The sequence below is a fragment of the Tamandua tetradactyla genome, chromosome 18 (genome assembly GCF_023851605.1).
Source record: "Tamandua tetradactyla isolate mTamTet1 chromosome 18, mTamTet1.pri, whole genome shotgun sequence".
Lineage (NCBI taxonomy): Eukaryota > Metazoa > Chordata > Mammalia > Pilosa > Myrmecophagidae > Tamandua > Tamandua tetradactyla.
Window position 1 is genome coordinate 56,177,188 of NC_135344.1, and position 23,651 is coordinate 56,200,838.

The following is a 23,651-nucleotide window of genomic DNA, read 5'->3' on the forward strand; positions in this document are numbered from 1 at the left end:
GATAAGGATTCTGTGTAGAATTTCTGGAAAGCCCCAATAGAAGAGCTACAGTGCAAACTCTGTGGTCTAGCATAAAGCCATGCCTTCAGCAGCATAAGTCCACTCTCCAATGGAAAAATAGCTGTTAGACTCCATTAGAAACTGTACCAGACCAAAATCCTCTGTTTCTGGAGCTTCTCACTCCATAAGCTCCTCATTCCATAAGAATGGAATATTATCAAGACCACCAAGTCATACGGGCAGATGTGCACAGTAGCAATCCATTGTATAATAGAAATGTTAGATTTAGAAACATTTCCAGAACGTATGAGTAAATCACAATTACAGGTAGTCCATATTCCCATGCCACCTCCCTCTATTTCATAAATAACTCTCCATCAACCCAATCCTGTTATCTGAAAGGGGATTCCCAACTAATGAAGAAGAAAATAGCCTGGGCCTAGTTCATGGGTGGGCTGGTACGATTTGTTAGCTTTAGTCAAATAGACTGCTGCCCCTATTACAGCTCCTCAGGGCTCTAAAGGACAATGAGGATTTCCTTTAGAAAAGGGAATATCTCCCAAAGAACAGAGTGGCAAGCAAATATACTTGGTCATCCCCTTTGCCTGGCGGGAGAATTGGCCTAAGGGTTAGGTACACAGAGGTCCCTGGGCCAAGGCCAATGGCTTGGTTTATTCAAGAAAAAACCTGTAGGGAACAAGTTTGAAAGATTAAGGAAAAGGAACTCTGTGAAGAGCTTTTGAGATGAACCTGTGGGAATATGCACAAAAAGTGCAAAGCCTTGTGTCTCAAGAGCTTTCACCACAAGCCAGGCTCAGAGCAATCAGGTGAACAGAGTGGTTATCAGCTCACCTCACTGCTCAGTCTTCTCAGCGCCATGAGCAGAATGACCATCAAAGCAGGGATGAAGGCAATGTACACATACAATAGCATGACTCTTTTTCCCCCAAAAGATCTAGCTACTACACTACTGAATACCCTGCCAGATGACAGCAAGGACTCACAAAGAGGCCAGACAGCTACCCAGCTTCACTTGATTGCACTGGACTCTTCCATGCTGGAAGGAGCCTGAATTTTTCCTTCTAGAATCTATAAGATTCCTTGTGCAGCACTTGAGCAGGATACTAAAAGCACTGAACTCACGATTTTCTTTCCCCCAAATTTTCCAACATACCTAGAAGCAACTAAACATCCTTGATATACACTTTAATTCCATTTAAATGGTTTATAACAGTAAATACTTGGTCACCTAAAGTCATATCTTCTATAGGAACTTGATTGCAGGTGAAAATTTATTTTGCCACCTTATGCAATAGATTACTAGTGTCCTTCTTTCCATCAGAAATGGTGTTGTTAATGCCTTTAAATCTAATCAGTTAAGACAACCAATCTCAAATAACCCATCCTGAAGCTTCTGTTCTTCTGGAATCATTTCCAGCATCAAAGTTGGTATTGATCAGGATTTGATCAGATAATAACCACTAGGAATGGTATATAACTCAGATTTACTATGGGGATTTGATTGTATACACTTGTGGGAACTGGTTGAACAGTATGTGTGGCTGTTGCTTTTGTGTCTGGAGCTGATCCTGAAATCAGCAGAGTAGACAGTCAGGAAAGAAAGATGGACATGAAGTGGAGGGCAGAAAGGACAAGCTGGAAACTGCACCCATCTCCCACTGTCTCTAAGCTTCCAATTTTGCTAATGCAGGTGGCCTACAAGAGAAGCTGGTGTCCTTGGTCATGGAACTAAATCTATAACTGGTACAGGTGTTAGAGAAAATAAAGGAGTGTATCCAGCAGGAGATAGAGGCCCTGCAAGCCGGGTTGCTATCTCTTGCCAACAAGGTGAGCCAGCAGATATGGGACAATATAGGTGGGCTGCAACAGTCTTGGCTCTACTCTGATCTTCCAAGTGTAAACAGTGTAAACTGTCTACTTTACTTTGGTCTTTCAAGCTCCTGCAAATGTCTCCTGTGGTCAACCTTAGGCCGGAACTTTACAAGGAAGAGAATTCTGGTTACATAGTTTCAGCCAGTACAAAGTCACTATGTCCCTTAACAAGGTAATAGAATAAAAGGCTTGTTTCAATCTCTTCTTTGAGGAAACTTCCACAACCTACAACAATGTCAAATGAAACACATACTGACCCTCAGAAGTATAATCCATTATTTCTCAGATGGATATTTCAAAACAATACAGGATAAGCAGATCAGATTTATACATTTACAAATAGCACTAAGTGAAGTGGGGGGGGGGGATTGGGAACTTTCAGGCTTTAGTTGCTGACTCAACCTCTCTCTTTACCAGTCTCCCTCCCATAGCCTCGCTGTTATCAGTGCCCTTTACCCCCTCTGCCAGAAAATACCTCTACCCTCAAGAGAAAAGTTAAAAATTCATTCTTGTTCTCAAACCCACATGCTTTTGTTAAATTCTACACTATCAGGCTTTGGTTGGATGATAATTTTATCTTTTCTTTTGTTGAAAGATATTCTGGCCTCTGGTTCAGTGAGTTGAAGGAGAGTTTTAGGAGGGAATAGGATATAGTGGTTTATTTAGTGGGCCATAGAGAGACACTAGAGGTTTCTGAATAGGAGAGTGGCCTAATCAAAGCAGTGTTCCTGGAAGATTTCTCTGGTAGTCATGTATAGAATGAATTGGAGAGAAACATGTTAGGAAAGACCAGAGGATATTTGAACTTCTGTTCAATCTCTCTATTATGGCAAGCAGGATACAGTTTCCTCTATGATTGGTTACATAAAAGCATGAAACGCCTGCCTTGGTCATTATTAATTTATACTCCCCCATCCCAGATTGCACTATTGTTCATATAGACAATGCATACCCCTATTAACATGACTTAGGAAGCAATAATCACAGCATAATTATGTGAAGGAGACCATGACTCCTTCCTGAACCTGCTAATAGCGCTAGTAATGCTTTTGGCATTGAATAGTTTCATCTAAGCCATCTGGAATGGATGGAATCAGTCAAACTCCTTGCGTTTTCAAACCTCCTCTTTGGTGGGGGTGTGTGTAAGGGAAGCATCTCAATCCATCCTGTTACTCCATACTTACGATACTATACTGAATGCTGAACAATGTTCTATCTGTGTCCTTAACTAGCTTATCGTTTAAAAGGAAAGGAAGACTTGAACACAACTAATCCAAAGAATAAATGACTGGACAGAGGTATAGCTAAAGTGTAAAGTTATTCACGAGAGATGTTACTTCCTGTGGGACAGAATCACTTTTTTTCTTTTAAGCGAAAATAAGGCTTGTATTGGAACACAATAGAAAACATTAGTACTACAATGTTTCTTGGTGTCTTAAATTGTTAGACACACACAAATTTGGTATAGACATGTGCAAAAGGTGTTGATAACAGTATACTGCTTTTATCTCAGATGCTGCAGGACCGTTAAAAACAAGATCTTCTTTAAAAAGAAGAAGAAATAAGGCTTCTTGTGGCTTGGTCAGTTGTGCACCAACAGTGGCAGTGATCTTGTAGTGCAAACATCAAGCAGTCTTATTTTACATTTGAGTTCATGTGAACTAAAAGGAAAAACTTCATGGCAAATGAATACTGACTCCAAATAATATTGGTGGCAAACTGTTTAGTTGAAATGTAGAGTTTTGTGTTTAATTCATTTTAAATTACTTAATGATAGTTATTTTCCCTCAGCCCTACTGAAGAAAAAAAAAGCACTAGCTTTAAGAAATAGTCACATTCAATGAGAGCTATTCTTCTATTCTCTCTTCTTAATCTAACACATGTGATAAAAACATTATTTTCCAAGCCCAAAATAAGAATAAACCTGAAGATATCTAATCTGTTCTCTTGCCTATAAGCCAGATTAAAATCATCCTATAAAAGGTATCTGTCTACCTTTTATTTTTCATAGTAATATTTGAAAGCCTTTTCATATTCCCTAAGATTGCAGCTAAAATTGAATTGGAGATACTCTTTCCAAAAGTGAATTATCTATTGCTTCTGAATAATTAAGTTAGTGGCACAAACTCAGAGAAAATAAAGCTACTAAACTCTCTTAAGTATAATTTGCATTACTCTATCTTTGTACTCATTTCCTTTTTATATTTTCCCATTTCATTTCATTTTTAAAAGATATATTTAGCTCCTCCTTTGTATGTGCAAGCTATATGGGTAGCTTGAATATATGAATAAGATTCTGTACCAAAGACCACCTAATTTAGGATAGAAAATATAAAGTTCAAAAATTTCAGATTGTGATGAATTCCATACAATAACATGAAAAAGGTTTTATGATAATTTAAAGGAATGAGAAATGACATCCATGAGTGGATAAATTTTGTAATAATATACTAAGGAAATGGCATTCAAAAGACATCCTGAAACATTGGATTCCCAGTGGGGTAGGGCAGTAGGAAGAAAAGATCTTTCAAGGCAAAGAGAAAACATTACAGGTGATGCTTGTTTAAAGTCAGATTTAGGAGAGAAGAAAAGTATGTTGAGACAAAGGGTATTATGGCTGGGTTTAGAAATTGATGGTTTATTTAGTGGTCCATAGAGAGATACTGAAGGTTTTGAAAGGAGAGTGACAGGAAGATTTCTTTTGCAGTTACATTAAGAATGAACTGGAGAAACGGTTACCAAGGAAGACCACAATGAGCTGGAAAGAGCCCGAGACTGGGAATTGGGAGACCCGATCAAATGTAAATGTGTATCTAATTTTGGACAAGTCTCTTCCCCCACTGGACCTATTTTCTCGTACGAAAAATCAGGAAGCCAAATTTAGTTCTCCATGAGTTTCTTTTAACTCTAAAAAGGAGAGAAAGGCCAATAGTAAAAAGTTTTGCAAAAATCAAACCTCAAATAAGCGACTCTTACAGCTATGTTGCTTTGTATAACTTTAAAGAAATTAAAGATGTGATTTAAAAAAAATTCCTTATTACTAATTGCCACAGTTTGCCAAACCCCAAACAACATCGTTCCTATTAATCCTAAAGAACGCCTAGAGATCTATCTGAGATTCTACAAAAGCTTCAACAAAAGCTTCACGCACTAAGTTTACTTTCCAGAAACCTATTACCTTCAGATGGTTCCTAGGCCAGATAACACAGAGGGGCCAGCCTCTCCAAGGACATCAACTAGTTCCATCACTCTCTTCTATATAGTCGATACCCCTTTTCAATATGAAAAAATTAGAATGAGCATAACCCAGATATCCCTGAGGTTGGGACAAGGATCAAAGGAGGAGGAGTTATAACAGAGAAGACAAGAGTTAACAAATGAGCATGACTGCTGAATCATTATATTACTATTTCTTTTTAGTCTCCAGTGTCTTGGAGCAGCTAGAGGTCAAAACCTGAAATTGTGGAACTGTAACTGATACCAAACTTTGAAATCTGTTCTATAACTAATTGTTAAAATGTACTTGGAAATTTATTGCTCTTTTTTCTATATATGTTATATTTCACAATAAAAAATATTTAAAAAAACTATTAAAGGCCAAAAGATTGAAAAAAAGAAAGAAAAAAAACATTCCTTCATGATATTCTGTAATCCCATGGGAAGGCTTTTTTGAAAGAGCAGGCCAAATGACTTATTCCATGCTACATCCAGAAAGAAGTTGGCAAGCAGTTCTAATAGCAACAATACCTTCTTTCCTCTCTATATATTCTTAAATAATTATTAACTACTTGCTGGAGTTGCAAAAAATGGTAGGTGAGGAGGTGGACTTGGAAAGAGAACCTGAGACACCCCCAATCTCCAGGGAATGGTGGGCAAGCTGCCAAAAGTTCCCTGTGCCGTATGTCCTCCAGACAGAGTGGACAAGACCTAAAGGAGCCCAGAGGGATGAGAATGTCACTGAGCAGGTGGACCAACGAACAAAGACACTATGATATGATAGCAATCATCTCAGAAGTACCAGAATAATAGGCATCAGCCACCAGAAACCATGGCAGAGTTGTGGACAGCTCAGACGTGGCAACACAGGCCAGAGAAAGGCTCTGGAGCAGGTCCTTCTTTCCAGAAATCATGACACTATTTAAGCAGTCCAGAATTCAAAGGTCACCTTGAAAGGAAAGGTTGATAAATGATGAATGCTACAGTTTGCAGAGATTACCTATGAGATACTACATTACCTATAAAGAAACCACTGGGCAGGCCATGGTGGCTCAGCAGGCAAGAATGCTTGCCTGCCATGCCAGAGGACCCGGGTTTGATTCCCGGTGCCTGCTCATGTGGAAAAAAAAAGAAAGAAAGAAACCACTTAATTACTGCTATAGAAAACTAAAGAAATTATACCTTTTAAGCCTCTGAGTTCTGGGCTTATGAGAATAGGACCAGGCTCATTAAGAAAAGAAATAAGAGGTGAGGAATTTAGACAGAAAGTGTACACAATTCTTTCAAGGAGTTTGGTTGTAAAAGGGAAGATATAGGATAGAAGCTAAGGGGTTTTATTTTATTTCAGGATGGAAGTGACTTAAACATGTGTATATGTGAGGAGAGATAACCATAAAAGTAAAGGCATTGAAGACATAGTAGGGAAAGGAATGGGTGATGGAGGAAAGTCCTAGAGGCAACAGAAGAAGGAGAGGATCCAAAAGGCAATTGGGGGAATTAACCTTTATTGGTATTTAAACATTTTATAGACTAAAAAAAAAAGAAGGAATGTTTGGATTCAAAAAATATTTAGTGAGCAGGAAAAATGTTCAGTGGGTAAAGAACTGAGAGTGAGTTGGGAAAAATGCAGTGTGGATCTTGAGGAAAGAATGAAACTTTGCAATTGCATTTTGAAACTTTGCAATGGTTTGAAGTTGTAAGTACCTTCAGAAAAGTATATTCTTAAAGTTAATCTATTCCTGCGGGCGTGGACCCATTGTAAGTAGGATCTTTTGGTGAGTAAGATCTTAAGATTTGACCTACCTCATTCAGGGTGGATCTTAATCCTCTTACTAGGGTGCTATTAGAGAATGAAATTCATACAGAAAGGGAGGAAGGCACAGAAGCAAGAAGGTGAAATCAGTGAAATCCAGAAAAGAAGGGAGAGACAAACAGAAACCACCAAATGGCTTGCCATGAGACAGAGGAGTCCAGGATTGCAAGCAGCTGATCTTCAGGAAAAAAGTCTCATCTCGGTGATGTCATCATTTAGACATTTTCACCACCTCAGAACTGTAAGTTTGTAAGCTAGTAAATTCTCATTGTAAAAACCAACACTTATTTGTGGGCAGCCTAGCAAACTAGATTAGCCAGTAAGGAGAATTAGAAGAAAGCACCAATGTAAATGGATTGGTGTAGTGAGTCTTCAACAAAATTTAGACAGCATGCATTTCATTGACACCAAACTGTTTACTGATGTGACCTTGTCTTTGTGTCTGTCTGTGCCCTGATGTAGATAGGCAGATATTTGAATTAATCTAGGGTTGCATTATTTCAGAGGATGTGTTTGTTCTAAGCAAGAGATTTACACCCTCAGGTGGAGAGCACTGAGGGAGAGGTTCTATTGTTTGCTAAATAATGTTGAAATAATATTAACGTTGAGGTAACCTTGAGGATTGGTTTCCTTCATTATAAAACCTTATACATTCATAGCACTTTAACTGTATCAAGGGCTTGAAATTAACTATTTCAGTGAAATGAAATTAAACATTTCAACATTAAGAAGTAGATATTATGAGTCATCTTTCCCAAATGAGGAAACTGAGTCTCAGGAAATATATCTGGCCTTTCCCATGGGAAACACATGGTAAATGGCAAGACTTTAACCAAACTTTAGGATGATACAATGATTAGGTTTAGGTATCATCTTGGTCAGGTAATGGCATCCAGTAGTCTGGTCAAGCAAGCACTAGTCTAACCATTATTGCAAGGACAATTCATGAACTTAAATCAGCAGCAAGTTGATTGCATCTATGACTGAGTAAATCTACAAACAACTAAGGAGAGTGTCTTCGGCAAAGAGCTGAATCAGTTGAAGGGTTTAAAAGAAGAAGTCAGGAAAGAGAACTTTCATCTCTACTTCAGCCAGCCATACTCTCCTAGGAAGACATCAAAGACCTTCATCAGAGCTGCCAGCTTGTGGCCTGACCTCATGCATTCCCACAGTTGCATAAGACACTTATAAAATCTCATATTTGAGATATCTCCTGTTTGTTCTGTTCCCCTAGAGAACACTGACTAATTCAGCTTTGATACCAGGAGTGGTTCTTGAGAAACAGAATCTTAAAAATGTTGTTTTTTCTTGCCATTGGTTTTCTACTCTGATTAAATTAAAAGGCACTAATGACTCTATTTCCAATAATCAAGAGAGCACTGACAGTCCACAGCATGAGTTAGCAATAGAGATATGCAAAATATCACAATTTGATTCTGCTAATCATATGCTTATATGAGCAAGGCTCTGCGTGAGTGTTTCTGACACTTTAACAGAGTCTTATGGATTTAAAAGTACAATGATGTTGACTGGTTGTTCCTAGATATGTTGAATATAGTTATAAAAGAGACTGATGAGGTGGAGTCTTCAAATTTGCAACTTAAGCACCATATGAAAGAAGTGAAAGTTTCTATGTGTGCCCTGAAAGAAAATCTTATTTCCTGTGGTCACAGAGTTGAGATCTCTAAAAACCCAGCCCAAAATCTCAATGTACAATTAGCAGATTTACAACATAAACTAAATTCTCAACTTTGCAGCATGTTTACTGTTAAAGTAAGGGCATTAATGGACAAGAATGTGATCCTAAAAATTGAGATGGGAAGTTATGGATTGATAATAATGGCAGTAGGGACACTGAAATCCTAGATTCTGCTGAGTCTTTACTAGATGAACCTGCAAGGGTCTGGTTTGAGTAAATAGCCACCCCACCTCCAGCCTGCCCTGAGGAAACCACCACACAATCTCTAGCCTGCCTGAGGAGACAGCTATCTAACCTCCAGCCAGCCTTGAGGAAACAACTTCCTGATCTGCAGTCTTTCCTAATGAGTCTTCCCATCCAACCTCCACCTGAAGAGATTAACCCTTCAGTGCCTGCTAAACCTGTAACCACCTCCCCTGAGGAAAGAGCCCTCACTCCCGCCTCTGTCTGGAGACATTAATCCTGTTTCATCACATGAAACTGCAATGGAGTGCCCTGAGGCAACTGGCTGAAAGACACTTCTAATTCTTTTTGTGACCCACCCCTACTACCCCTCTTTTCTTCCAGATCTATGACTAGACTAACATCCCAACAGACCCTGCAAGGTGAGATACAAAGTGTGACCCATGAGGAGGTACACTATACTCCAAAAGAACTGCGTGAATTTTCCAATTTATATAGAAAGAAATCAGGGGAATATGTGTGGGAATGGATATTAAGGGTGTGGGACAATGGTGGAAGGAATGTAAAGTTGGATCAGGCTGAATTTATTGATATGGGTCCACTAAGCAGAGATTCTGGATTCAATGTTGTAGTTCAAGGGGTTAGAATGATGTTATCAGTTTGTTTGGGTGGTTGGTTGAAGCATGGCTCAAAAGGTGGCTAATATTACCTGATGTTTAAATGTCATAAATGCCTTGGTATAATGTAGATGAGGTATCCAAAGACTTAGAGAGATTGGAATGTTAGAGTGTATTTATCATGGAAGACCTGCCCACCCACCCCAGGAATGTCCAGAGGACACACCTTTCCACAGGACATTTGTGAGACTAACTCCATCATGCCTGAAGAGCTCTGTAGTCACCCTTTAGGCCAGATCTTACTGTAGGAGCTGTTGTCACTGAGCTGGGATCCTCAAACATAATGGAATGATTGAATCCTGAGTTGGTAGAAGCCATGCAGTAGCACTTAAATCACTGAAGACAAGGTGGGGTGGCTACCATAATGGATAGCAGACTCAAAGCAGGAGTCAAAATAATCTGACTTGCAGGGTGGTGCAATGGTGGCTCAGTGGCAGAGTTCTCGCTTGCCATGCTGGAGACCTGGGTTCTATTCCCGGTGTCTGCCTATGAGAAAATAAAAAAATAAATTAAAAAGAATAATAATCTGACTTGCAAAGACCTTATGAGGTTGACCTCTTGGATTTTGGAGACAACATATTCCTCATTTGTGTGTACTACTCTGGCCCATTTACTGAGTGGCCAGAAAAGTTGTGAGTTATGAGTGGGGACCAGACCAAGAGGAGCTTTCCCAACAGGCTTCTGTTCAAGCTGGGTTTCCATTTGGGCCATATCATCCAGGAGATTCAATGGTGCTGGAAGTGTGAGTGGCAAATAGAAAAGATGTCTAGAGCCTTTGGCAGGCCCCTATAGGAGAATCATAACACAAGCACTTGAAATTTTGGAGTTAAGCCTTGTCATCCTCTGCAGATAACTATTCTCATTTTGAGAAACAGATTTGGGCCAGCTACTGGGCGTTAATAGAGACTGAACATTTAACCATGGGCCAACAAGTTACCATGAGAAATGAGTTGCCTATCGTGAGCTAGGTGTTGTCTGACCCATCAGGCCATAAAGTTGGGTGTGCACAGCAGCACTCAATCATAATATGGAAATGGAATATATGAGATAGGGCTTGAGTGAGTCCTGAAGGTATAAGTAATTGACATGAGGAAATGACCCAAATACCCATGGTCCCCATCCTGCCACATTACCTTCTCTTTCCCAGCCTAGCACTATGACTTTCTGAAGACTTCCTTACAATCAGTTGACTGAGGAAGAGAAAACTCAGTCCTGGTTTACAGATGGTTCTGAACAACAGGCAGGTACCACCTGAAAGTGGACAACTGCGTCCCCTTTCTGAGATGTCCCTGAAGGACAGTGATGAAGCAAAATACTCCCAGTTGACAGAACTTTGAGCTGTGAACTTGGTTGCTCATTTTGCTTGGAAGGAGAACTAGCCAGAGATGCATTTGTATGCCAATTCATGGGCTATTGCTAATGGTTTGGCTGTGGGGTCAGGGACTTGGAAGAAGTATGATTGGAAAATTGGTGACTAAGAGGTCTGGGGAAGAGGTATGTGGATGAACCTTTCTGAGTGGGGAATAAGAAAGTATGAACAGGGCGGGCCGCGGTGGCTCAGCGGGCAAGAGTGCTTGCCTGCCATGCCGGAGGACCCCGGTTTGATTCCCGGCCCCAGCCCATGTAAAAAACAAACAAACAAACAAAATATAATAAAATAAGAAAACGTTTAAAGATGTTTCCCTTTCTTCCTCCCTTCCTTCCTTCTATCCTTCCTTCCTTCTCTGTCTTTCTTTAAAAAAAAAAAAAAAAAAAAAAAAAAAGTATGAACATATTTGTGTCCTGTGTGAATATTCACAGAGGGTGACTTCAGCAGAGGAAGGTTTTAATAATCAAGAGGATAAGATGACTCATTCTGTGGATGCCAGTCAGCCTCTTTTCCCAACCACTCCTGTCATTGCCCAACAGGCTCTTGTACAAAGTGGTTGTAGGGATGGAAGTTATGCATGGACTTAGTAACATGGACTTCCACTCACCGAGGCTGACCAGTTATAGCTACTGTTGAGTGCCTAATCTGCCAGCAACAGAGACCCACATTCAGTCCCTACTATGGCACCATTCCCCAAAGTGATCAGCCTGCTACCTGGTGACAGGTTGATTACATTGGACCATTTCTATTAAGGAAGGGGAAGCAATTTATTCTAACTGGAATAGACACATATTCCAGATTTGGGTTTTCCTTCCCTACACACAATGCTTCTGCCAACACTACCATTGGTGAACTTACAGAATGCCTTACCCACCATCATAGTATTCCACACAGCATTGCTTCTGATTAAGGAACCCACTTCACAGCAAATGAAGTGCGGGAACAGGCATGTGCCCATGGAATTCTCTGGTCTTATCATATTCGTCATTATTCTGAAGCAGATGGATTGACAGAATTGTAGAATGGACTTTTGAAGACTCAAATATGGCACCAACTAGGTGGCAATACTTTGCAGAGCTGGGGCAATGTTCTCCAGGAATGTATGTTCTGAATCAGTGTCTACTCTATGGTGCTGTTTCTCCCACAGCCAGTATCCATGGATCCAGGAATCAAGGGGGTAGAAATGGGAGTGGCGCTACTCACCGACATCCTTAATGATCCACTAGAAAAATTTTGCTTACTGTCCCTGCAACCTTAAGTGCTGCTGACTTACAGGTCGTAGTTCCAAAAAACGAGTGCTCCTACCAGGAGACACAAAATGATTCCATTGAACCAGAAGTTAAGACTGCCTCCTGGGCACATTGGGCTTCACATGACTCTGAATCAATGGACAAAGAATGGGATTACTGTATTGGATAGGGTGATTGATCTTGACTATCAAGGGAAAAAAAGGACTGCAGCTACAAAGTGGAGGTAAAGCAGAGTTTTCATGGAATACAGGATATCCCCTAAGTTGTCTCTTAGTACTACCATGCCCTAGAATTCTAAACCTAGAATTCTAAACCCAGAGAAATTAACCATCAAAAGTGAAGTAGAAACATTTTCTCAGAAAACAAAAAACAAGAAAATTTATCATCGTCAGAACTTAAATGGAAGAAATATTAAAATTTCTTCAGGTAGAATGAAAATGCTAGTTTAGAAACTTATATCTATATATAAAAAAAGCAAAAACATTAGATAAGGCATAGATGAAGGTAAAATGAAATCTTCAATTTTTCTTACCCTTGGTTGATTTGAAAGATAACTGTTCTTAAAGCCAGAATAGTAGCAATGTATTGGTGAAATCAGCCTATAGTTAAGTGAAATGAATGACAGCAATGTTTCAAGGGTTAGAAGGGAGGATTTGGGAATACTCTGTTATAACCCAACTATACTATATGTGAAGTGTATAGTGTAATTTAAAGGTGGACTTAGGTTAGTTTAAAATGAATATTGCATATTCTTAGGCAATCACTAAAACTGTTCTTAAAAGAAATATAATTGATATGCTAAGAGATAAAATGGAATCATATAAAATTCTTGATTAACAGCAGAGAAGGCAGAAAAAAGGAGGGAAACAAAGAACAAAGGCAGAAATAGAAAACAGTTATGAAAATGATAAATACTAATCCAACTATATAAATAATCACTTTAAATGTCAATGGTCCAAACAGACTAACTAAAAGACAAAGACTGTAGGAGTAGATAAAAATCAAACCCAACTATATATTTTCTATACGAAACCCACACTAAATATAAAGACTCAGTTTAAAAGAAATGTAGTAGAGAAAGATATTCCATGCTAACACTAATCGAAAGAAAGCTGGAGTAGCTGTGTTAATGTAAACAAAGCAGACTCCAGAACAAGGAAAATTATCAGGGATAAAGAAAAGAATTACATAATAATAAAGAGGTTAATTCTCCAAGAAGACATAATAATCTTTGACATGTATGCATCTAACAACAGAATGCCATAATACATGAGGCAGAACTGATAGAACTGGGGGACTCCCAGGAAGATGGCCGAATAAAGTAGTAGGAAGATTAACCCTGCTCCACAGAAAAGTTAGAGAAGGACAGAAGGGTGACTGAGGGGGTGATTTAGGAGTGCAGCTGACCTGGGAGGGCCTTCTGCACCTCATAGGGCACCCCAGTTGCAGAGGCTAAGGAACTGAGAGGCAGAAAGTTGGATCCTGGCATGGAGACACAGAGCCTGCGGGAGTGCACAGATGGGAGCCGGGGACTAGGAAATAAGCCAGGCTATGTTCCTTGGACATGCTACTCTTACCAGTGCAGCCCCGTGAACAATGACTCACGTACATCCAATACACCTAAAACCAGTCACCCATTCTCATTCCCCATGGTCCAGGCACCCGCACCCCACCAGCTCCCAGTGCACATACTTGGCCCACACCTCCACCCCAAATGCAGCCCAACCGACCTTTCCTGCACCCCATCTGATCACAACCTCCACCTCCCTGTTTCCTGCAGGCTGTTACCAGTGCATAAAGGCTGTGGGCACTAACCTCCATACCCAGGCTATCCCTGCCCCCCTGCCCTGCTACCAATAGTGTTGCACAGCCTCACCTCACCCTGAGCTCTGTGTATCAGTTTATGGCACTCCTAGGCTTATGCATGTGCACAGACCCCCAATCACATCATTCAGCTCTGGGAATCGCACTTTACAGCAGTCCAAAAACCACACATGCACATGGACCTCAGCCACACTTCCCAACTCTGAGAAAGTGCTGACCTGCATAGCCAGGTTACATCTGCCCCAATCCATGAAGGTATAACACCAACCTGTTGCCACAGCTCTATGCATACACACCAAGTGCCCCATACCTTAGACCAGTGTACACCAGGGTTATACCACCCAGACTGGTGCACCCACACAGCTGCATCCTCCCTGGCTGCTGGGCACCCACATTCACAAGCATCCACATAACATCTCCAACCTGTTCCTATACCTACCCTGAAACAAATCACTGCAATGAGTGCCCCACCCCATAACCTGCTCCCTGCTGTACAAACATCCCACAAATACAAGGCCTTAGACTACCGAAAGAAATCAACTCCCAAAGCAAATCAATCAAGATATTTACATACCACGAAAACAGCAGAAGATCACTACACATATCACAATGCAGACAGATATAGCCCTGCCTAATGACCAAATTAAAACACCAGAGGAGACACAGACACTGCAACAACTAATCAAAGATGTTCATACAACTCTACTTAATAAAACAAGTGGGATAGCAAATTACATAAAGGAGATCAAGAAGACAGTAGAAGAGCATAGAGGAATTTGAAAGAATAAATAGAAAAATAGCAGATATCACAGAGATTAAAGACTCTGGTGACCAAAGGCAGAACATACTAGAGGCACACAACACCAGATTTGGAGACACAGAAGAAATAATAAATGATATGGAGGACTGGATAACTGACTTTGAAGACTCAAAATAGCAAATGGCAAAAAAGATGGAAAAAAATGAATTGGAACTCAGGGAAATGATAGACAAAACAAAGTGCACAAATATAAGAATCATTGGTGTCTCAGAAAGAGAAGAGAGGAGCGAAGGGCTAGGAAGACTAGTTGAGGATATAATGGGGGAAAACTTCCCAACCCTCATAAAGGACATATATATATAAGCCAAAGAAGCCCAACAAACTCCAAACAAAATAAATCCAAATAGGCCTTCCCCAAGACACATACTAATCAGTCTGTCAAATGTTGAAAAGAAGCAGCAAATCCTGAAAGCAACAAAAGAAAAACATTCTACGACATACAAGGGAGACCAAATAAGACTGAGTTCAGACTACTCAACTAGCACCCTGGAGGCAAGAAGGCAGTGGTATGATATATTCAAGATCCTGAAAAAGAAAGACTTCCAGCCAAGAATTCTGTACCCAGCCAAATTGTCCTTCAAAACTGAGGGAGAGATTAAAGTTTTCACAGACAAAGAAGTCCTGAAAGAACTTGTCAACAAGAGACTGGCCCTACAAGAAATACTAAAAGGAGTTCTGCTGGCTGAAAAATAAAGACAGGACAGGCAGGACTGAAGGAGGGCACAGAATTTAAGAGTACCACTAAGGTAACTTAAACAATACAAAGAGAAAGAGGGAAAAGAATATATATATCTGATGAATAAAATTAAAAAGATAAGATGGTGGATTCAAGAAATGCCTTTTCAGTAATAACTTTGAATATTAACAGATTAAACTTACCAATTGAAAGGTACAGATTGGCAGAATGGATTAAGAAACATAATCCAGCTATATGCTGTTTACAAGAGAATCATCTTAGACCAAGGATACAAATAGATTGAAAGTGAAAGGATGGAAAAAGATTTTCTACAAAAGAAAGCAGGAGTAGCTATACTAATATCGGACAAAATAGACTTTAAATGTAAAGACATTAGAAGAGACAAAGAAGGACACTACAGACTAATTAAAGGGTCAACTTACCAAAAAGATATAACAATCATAAATGTTTATGTTCCTAATCAAGGAGCTCCAAAGTACATGAGAAGGACATTGGAAAAAATGAAGGGAGTGATAGAAGTTTCAACAATAATAGTAGGAGACTTCAATACACCACCCTTCTCTATAGATAGAGCAACCATACAGAAGATCAACAAGGAAATAGAGGCGTTAAATAACATGATAAATGAATTAGACCTAACTGATATATATAGGTCATTGTACTCCAAAGCACAAGGATATACATTCTTCTCTAGTGTTCATGGACATTCTCCAGGATAAGTCATATGCTGGGGCACAAAACAGGTCTTCATAAATGTAAAACAGTGAAACTATTCAAAGTACTTTCTCTGATCACAATGGGATGAAGCTGGGTATGAATAACCATGAAAGAATGAGAACATTCACCAATATATAGAGATAAAGTAACACAATCGTAAACAAACAGTGGGTCAAAGGAGAAATCAGTAGCTATCTGGAGACAAATGAAAATGAGAATACAACTTATCAGAACTTATGGGATGCAGCAAAAGCTGTGCTGAGAGGGAAATTTATTGCCCTAAATGCCTACATTAAAAAGCAAGAAAGAGCAAAAATTGAGAACTTAACAGCACACCTGGAGGAACTTGAGAAAGAACAGTAAACTAACCCCAAAGCATATAGAAGAAGAGAATAACAAAGACTAAAGCAGAGATAAATGAATGGGAGAACAAAAGAACAACAGAAAGAATAAATAAAATCAAAATTTGATTCTTTGAGAAAATCAATAAAATTGATTGACAACTAGCAAGACTGACAAAGAAAAAAAGAGAGAGGATGCAAATAAACAAAATCAGAAATGAGAAGGTGTGCATTACCACAGACCCAGAAGAAATATAAGAAATCATAAGACAATACTATGAACAACTATACACCAACAAACAAGACAACTTAGATGAAATGGACAAATTCCTGGAAATACACAAACAAGCTACACTGACTGAGGAAGAAATAGAAGATCTCAACAAACCAATCACAAATAAAGAGATTCAATCAGTCATCAAAAATCTTCCTACAAACAAAAGCCCAGGGCCAGATGGCTTCACATGGGAATTTTATCAAACATTCCAGAAAGAACTAACACCAATCCGGCTCAAATTTTTCCAAAAATTTGAGTAAAAAAGTGCTCTACCTAACTCATTTTATGAAGCTAATATCATTTTAATACCCAAACCAGGTAAAGATGATATAAGAAAAGAAAACTACAGGCCAATTTCCCTAATGAACATGGATGCAAAGATTCTCAACAAAATAATAGCAAATCAAATCCAACAGCACATTAAAAGAATTATACACCATGACCAGATGGGGTTTATACCAGGAATGCAAGGATAGGTCAACGCAAGAAAATCAATTAATGTAATAGAGCACATTAACAAATCAAAAGGGAAAAATCACAAAATCACATGATCATCTCAATTGATGCTGAAAAAGCAGTCAACAAAATTCAAGGTCCTTTTTCTGATAAAAACACTCTAAAAGATAGGAATCAAAGGTAGCTACCTCGATATGATAAAAGGAATATATGAAAAACCGAAAGCCAGCATCATACTCAATGGAGAGAGACTGAAATCTTTCCCCTCAAGATTAGGTACAAGACAAGGATGCCCACTGTCACCACTATTATTCAACATTGTGCTAGAAGTTCTAGCTAGAGCAATCAGACAGGACAAAGAAATAAAAGGCATCCAAATTGGAAAGGAAGAAGTAAAACTCTCATAATTTGCAGATGATATGACACTATACTTGGAAGATCCTGAGAAATCTACAGCAAAGTTACTGGAGCTAATAAACAAATTCAGCAAGGTGGCAGGATATAAAATTAATGTGCAAAAATCAGTAGCATTTCTATACAAAATGTCCTAGCTGAGGAGTCAGTTAAGGTAAAAAATTCCATTAAAAATAGCAATTAAAAGAATCAAATACTTAGGAATGAACTTAATTAGGGATGTAAAGGACTTGTACACAGAAAACTACATAACATTACTAAAAGAAATCAAAGGAGATCTAAATAGGTGGAAAGACATTCTCTGCTCATGGATAGGAAGGCTAAATATAGTTAAGATATTAATCTCCCCAAATTAATCTACAGATTCAACACAGTACCAATCAAAATTGCAACAACCTACTTTGAAGATTTGGAAAAGCTAACTACCAAATTCATCTGGAAAGGAAAGAGACCACGAATAGCTAAAAGCATCCTAAAAAAGAGGAACAAAGTGCAAGAATTAACACTCTCAGACTTCAAAACCTATTACAGAGCCACAGTGGTCAAAACAGCATGGTCTTGACAAAAAGACAGAAGCATTGACCAATGGAATCAAATCGAGAGTGCAGAAATAGAGCACCAAATCTATGGTCAAATGATATTTGACAAGGCCCCCAAATCCTCTGAAATGGGACAAAATAGTCTTTTCAATAACTGGGCATGGAAGAACTGGACATCAATAGCCAAAAGAATGAAAGTGGGCCCCTATCTTACACCCTACACAAAAATTAACTCAAAGTGGATCAAACACCTAACTATAAGAACTAGCAACATAAAGCTTCTAGAAGAAAATGTAGGACCTATTAATAGGAGGTAGCTTCCTGAACTTTACACCCAAAGCACAAACAAGAAAAAAAATAATAAATAAATGGGAGTGCCTCAAAATCAAACGCTTCTGCACCTCAAAAGACTTTGTCAAAAAGGTAAAGAGGCAGCCAACTCAATGGGAGAAAATATTTGGAAATCACATATCAGACAAAGGTATGATTTCCTGTATACACAAAGAAGTCATACAACTCAACAACAAAAAAGAACAAACAACCCAATTATAAAATGGGCTAAAGATATGAATAGGCATTTTTTTGAAGAGCAAATACAGATGGCTAAAAAGCACATGAAGAGATGCTCATTTTCACTGGCTATAAGGGAAATGCAGATCAAGACTACAGTGAGATACCACCTCACATCTATAAGAAAGGCTGCTATTAAACAGGAAACTACAAATGTTGGAGAGGATGTGGAGAAACTGGGACACTTATGCATCGTTGGCGGGAATGTATAATGGTACAGCAACTGTAGAAGACTGTTTGGCAGTTCCTTAGGAAATTAAATACCCACTTGCCTGATGACCCAGCAATAGCATTACTTGGAATATACCCAGAAGAGCTGAAAGCAATGACACAAACAGACATTTGCTCACCGATATTCATAGCAGCATTATTCACAATCACCAAAAGATGAAAACAAACCAAATGCCCATCAACAGATGAGTGGAGCAACAAAATGTGGTATATACATATGATGGAATATTATGCAGCAATAAGACAAAATGATGTCCTGAAGTACATGACAAGATGGATCAGCCTTGAGGACATAATGCTGAATGAAATTAGTCAGATGCAAAAGGATAGATACTGCATGGTTTCATTTTTATGACCAGCATAAAGGTATAATCAGAGGCTTATAATACAGAATATGGGGGACTTAGAGATACATAGAAGCTAGAAATCAGTGAACAGTTCACTAATGAGGTTGAACTCCAATGCAAGGGAATACATAGGAGTGAAGGTGGTCATTTAGTGGGTCTATAAGTAATATTACCATATTGAAGATGAACAAGATTGAAAGGGGTTGTATAGACCTCTGTTTCCCACTGATTCACACTAAAAATATAAATTAGTTCTCACAAGAATTACCTCAAAGATATTATTCTTGTACAAAGAGTGTTTAAGTCCAGGGTACAGGGGGAAAACTGCCATTGCATGCTATGAGCTATATTCAAAAGGAAACCATCAGCACTACCACAGCAACAGCAGGGGTATATAATGGGGTGAGGGACCAGAGTTAAGTGGAGGTTTAGATTTCCTATTTGGTGAGGGTGTGTTTACTGGTTTTCTTTCTCTTGGGAACAATGAAATTATCTAAAATAGAGAATGTTGATGGATATGGACCTTAGGCCCTCAGCATGAAGCCCAATGAATGCAGGTAGCTGAAGGATGCACTGACAGAGAAGCAGATTGATGAACAATGGTGTATACTGTTGAACGAAGGTTGTGCTGCTACAAAAAGGAACAAAGTTGTGAAGCATGCAACAATGTGAATGAACATGTGGGACATTTGGTGAGACAAAATAAGCCAAAAACAAAAGAACAAGATTGGTATGGTCAACTTTAGCACCCTATGCTTATAAGAAAAGAGGGGTCTAGATTGTAAGCTTTTCGAGCAGATACATTAAGTCTGGAGTGGTGATTATTATTTCTGGATTTTGAGAGGTTGTTAAAGTAATTCAGAACACAGGGCTAAGGAAGACAGTGTCTGTATTTTAGAACTACACATACTCTTTGAGACCATTGGAAGAAGGGTTTATTTGGTCTGGAACTGAACTTTTCTGTAGTATATAATCTAATTCAACCTCTCTGTACAGCTCATTTGAACAATTGAAACACAGGGAGTACAGAATAAGAAAGAAGCCCCTTAATCTTGTGTAGATTATTGTAATGCCTGGAAACATCCTATAGTATATTAAGCAGATAATCAAAAAATATTGGCAAAATCTCCTGAGGGAGGATAGAAAGAGTATGGAACTATTAAACCTTACCATCTGGGAATCCCCTGATACTGTGTCAAACTTTAGGGATACCCAAATCAAAAGGCCATGCCCTCGATCATGAGGCTTACTCTTGTCAAGTTTATGTTGGTAGAGGAGAAGCTTAGACTACCTATAGGCATGCCTAACAGTTACTTCTGGAGGACCTCTGTTGTTGCTCTGATGTGCCTTCACTCTCTCTAAGCCCAACTCTGCAAGTGAAATCATTGCATGTCCCCCTACCTGGGACATGACATCCAGGGGTGAAAGTTTCCCTGGCGATGTGGGAGATGACCTCTAGGGATGAATCCAGACCTGGCACCATGAGATCAACAATTCCATCCTGACCAAAAGGGGGAAAAAGTCTAATTAATAAAATATCAGCAGCAGAGAGAGTTCAAATAGAGTCATGAGGTTACTCTGGAGGTTGCTCTCATGCAAGCTTCAGGTACACCTTGCTACCTATCATAACCTGCCAATCCCCAACCAGGACCATTCCAGCCAATCCTAAAGAACACCTAAGACAATTTATAAGATTCCACAAGGGCTCCATGCACTAGAGTAACTTTCCAGAAACCTACAACCTCCAGACAGGTCCCTGGTCCAGATAAGTCCTGAAACCTAGCCCAGCCTCTCCAGAACATCAAATATTTCCATCTCCCTACCCCATATTAGTGACAGACTCTTCCAATATGAAAAATTTAGAATTACCATAGCCCAAACAACCCTAAAGAGAGGGATAGAAAGATCAAAGGTGATGATGGAGTTATACAGAGAAGATAGTATTTAACAAATGAATATGAATGCCGAATCATTAAATTCATCATATCTCTTTTAGTCTCCAGTATTTTAGAGCAGCTAGAAGTAAAAACCTAAAATTGTGAAATTGTGACCCATGTCAAATCCTGAAATATGTTCTACAGCTAATTGTGGTGTTGTGCTTTGAAATTTATAGCTTTTTTGTATATATACTATTTTTCACAATATAAGAAGGGAAAAAAGTCGATTGCGATGATAAAAAAAATATTTAGGCCCTTTGAGCAGCTAGAAGGAAAAATATGAGGGGATCATATGGTAGCCCATGACAAACTCTTGGATCTGTCCTGTAACTACTTATTGAAGAGTATTTTGAAAATTATTGTTTTTTTATTTCTTTGTTTTGTATATATGTTATACTATACAATTAAAAAAAAGTTAAAAAAAAAACCCTGATAGAACTGAAAAGAGAAACAGACAAATCTACTACTATAGTTGAAGACTTCAACCTCTCTTCTTTAGAAATTGATCATCAAATATGCAGAAAATCAATGATAAAATAGATGACCGGAGAAGCACTATCAGTCAACTTGATCTAATTGACAGTTATAGAATACTCAGAATTCACATTGCTCTCATGTTTACATAGAACATTCACAAAGATAGACCAAACTGTAGTCCGTAAAACAGATCCTATTAAATTTAAAAGAGAAAAATCAAATAATTTTCTCAGACCACAATGGAATTAAACAGAAATCAGTAATAGAAAGGTAATTGGAAAGTCCCCAAATGTTTGGAAATAGAATCCAAACCTGTTCTATGAGGTCAGCATTGCTCTAATACCAAAACCAAGTTTAGACATTTGAGAAAGAAAAACTACAGACAAATATTTCTCGTGAACATAGATGCAAAAATCCTCAACAAAATTAGACCATGTGTTGAGCTATAAAACAAGTCTCAAATTTTAAACTATTGAAATCAAAATTCTGCAGAATGGAAATAAATTAAAAAGCAATAATGAGATTATAATATACATGTATAAGTAATAGTTAATCTACGAATGTAACAATAATTGGTACCCAAATAGCAATCAATATAATTCATAATATTAATAAAATAAAGAAGAAAAAACATATGACCACTTCAAGAGATGAAAAAATAGTATTTAATAAAATGCAACATTTATTCATTTTTTAAAAAACTCAGAAAACTAAAAATTGAAAGAAACTATCACAAACTAATAAAGGTGAAATATTGAGTGATTTCCTCCAAAGATAGGGAATAAGGCAAGGACGCTAACCCCCACCACTTCTATTCAACATTATGTTGGAATTCCTAGGCAAAGAATAGGCAAGGAAAAGAAAAAAATAAAGAAAAAGTATAATATATCAGAAAGTAAGAATGAAAACTGTCTCTATCTGCAGATGACATGATATGTACAATAACATGATCTACAAAACATCTATAAAATTAATATGTGAATTTAGCAAGGCTAAGAATACAGGTCAATATATAAAAATCAATTGCATTTTTAATTCTAGCAGCAAACAACTAGAAAAATGAAATTCTTAAAAATCCATTTGCTATAATGTAAAAAGCCTTAAGAATAAATTTAACAAAGATGTGCAAAACTTTTACACCAACAACTACAGAAATTTGCTGACATAAATTTGCTGATGGCAAACCTACATAAATGTGCATAACTTGGAAAACTAAATATTGCTAATATGTCAATTCTCCCCAGATTGATCTATAGATTCAGAACAATCCATATCTAATCCCAGCAGTCTTTTTTTTCTTTAATTGATAAGTTGTTCTTTTATTTCTATGAAAATGCAAAGGACATGTACTCTCCAATGCAACCTTGAAAAAAATAAAGTTGGAGGACATAAACTCCCTGATTTCAAGACTTATCACAAAGCTAAAATAATTAAAACAGTGAGATACTGGTATATGGACTGATACATCAATCAAAGAGAATCAAGATTTAAGAAATTAACCCACTCTTCATGATCATTTGATTATGGAAAAATTCAGCAGAGCCATCCGCTGAACAAACAAAAGTCTTTTCAACAAATGTTGCTAGAAAAACTAGATATCCACATGGAGAGAAATGAACCATAACCTCTAACTAATACACATCCAAAAATTAATTTCAGATGTATCATTCTGATGATCTAAACATAAAAGCTAAAGCCATAACACCTTTTAGAAGTATAAGAGTACGCTTTTTTTAGTTGAAGGTAAGCAAAAGTTTCTTAGGTCAAAGAAATCAATGACCATAAGAGAAAATGACTGCTAAAAATTGGATTTCCTTTTTTTTTAATTTGCTCAGCAAAAAGACACCAAAAAAAGAGAATAAATAAGTGTTCTAGTTTGCTAGCTGCTGGAATGCACCAGAAAC

General features: G+C 38.2%; 1 long non-coding RNA gene across 6 annotated transcripts in view; it reads right to left on the reverse strand.

Annotated features, from left to right (window-relative positions):
* Positions 1-23,651, reverse strand: part of LOC143662212 (uncharacterized) — a 337,353-nt gene that overhangs the window by 51,927 nt on the left and 261,775 nt on the right. For 5 of the 6 annotated variants that reach the window (XR_013165225.1, XR_013165220.1, XR_013165221.1 and 2 more), the window contains one exon: positions 9,648-9,967. This is a non-coding gene — a long non-coding RNA (uncharacterized LOC143662212). The remainder of the gene's footprint in view (positions 1-9,647; positions 9,968-23,651) is intronic. The other variant, XR_013165223.1, reaches the window with a different exon arrangement.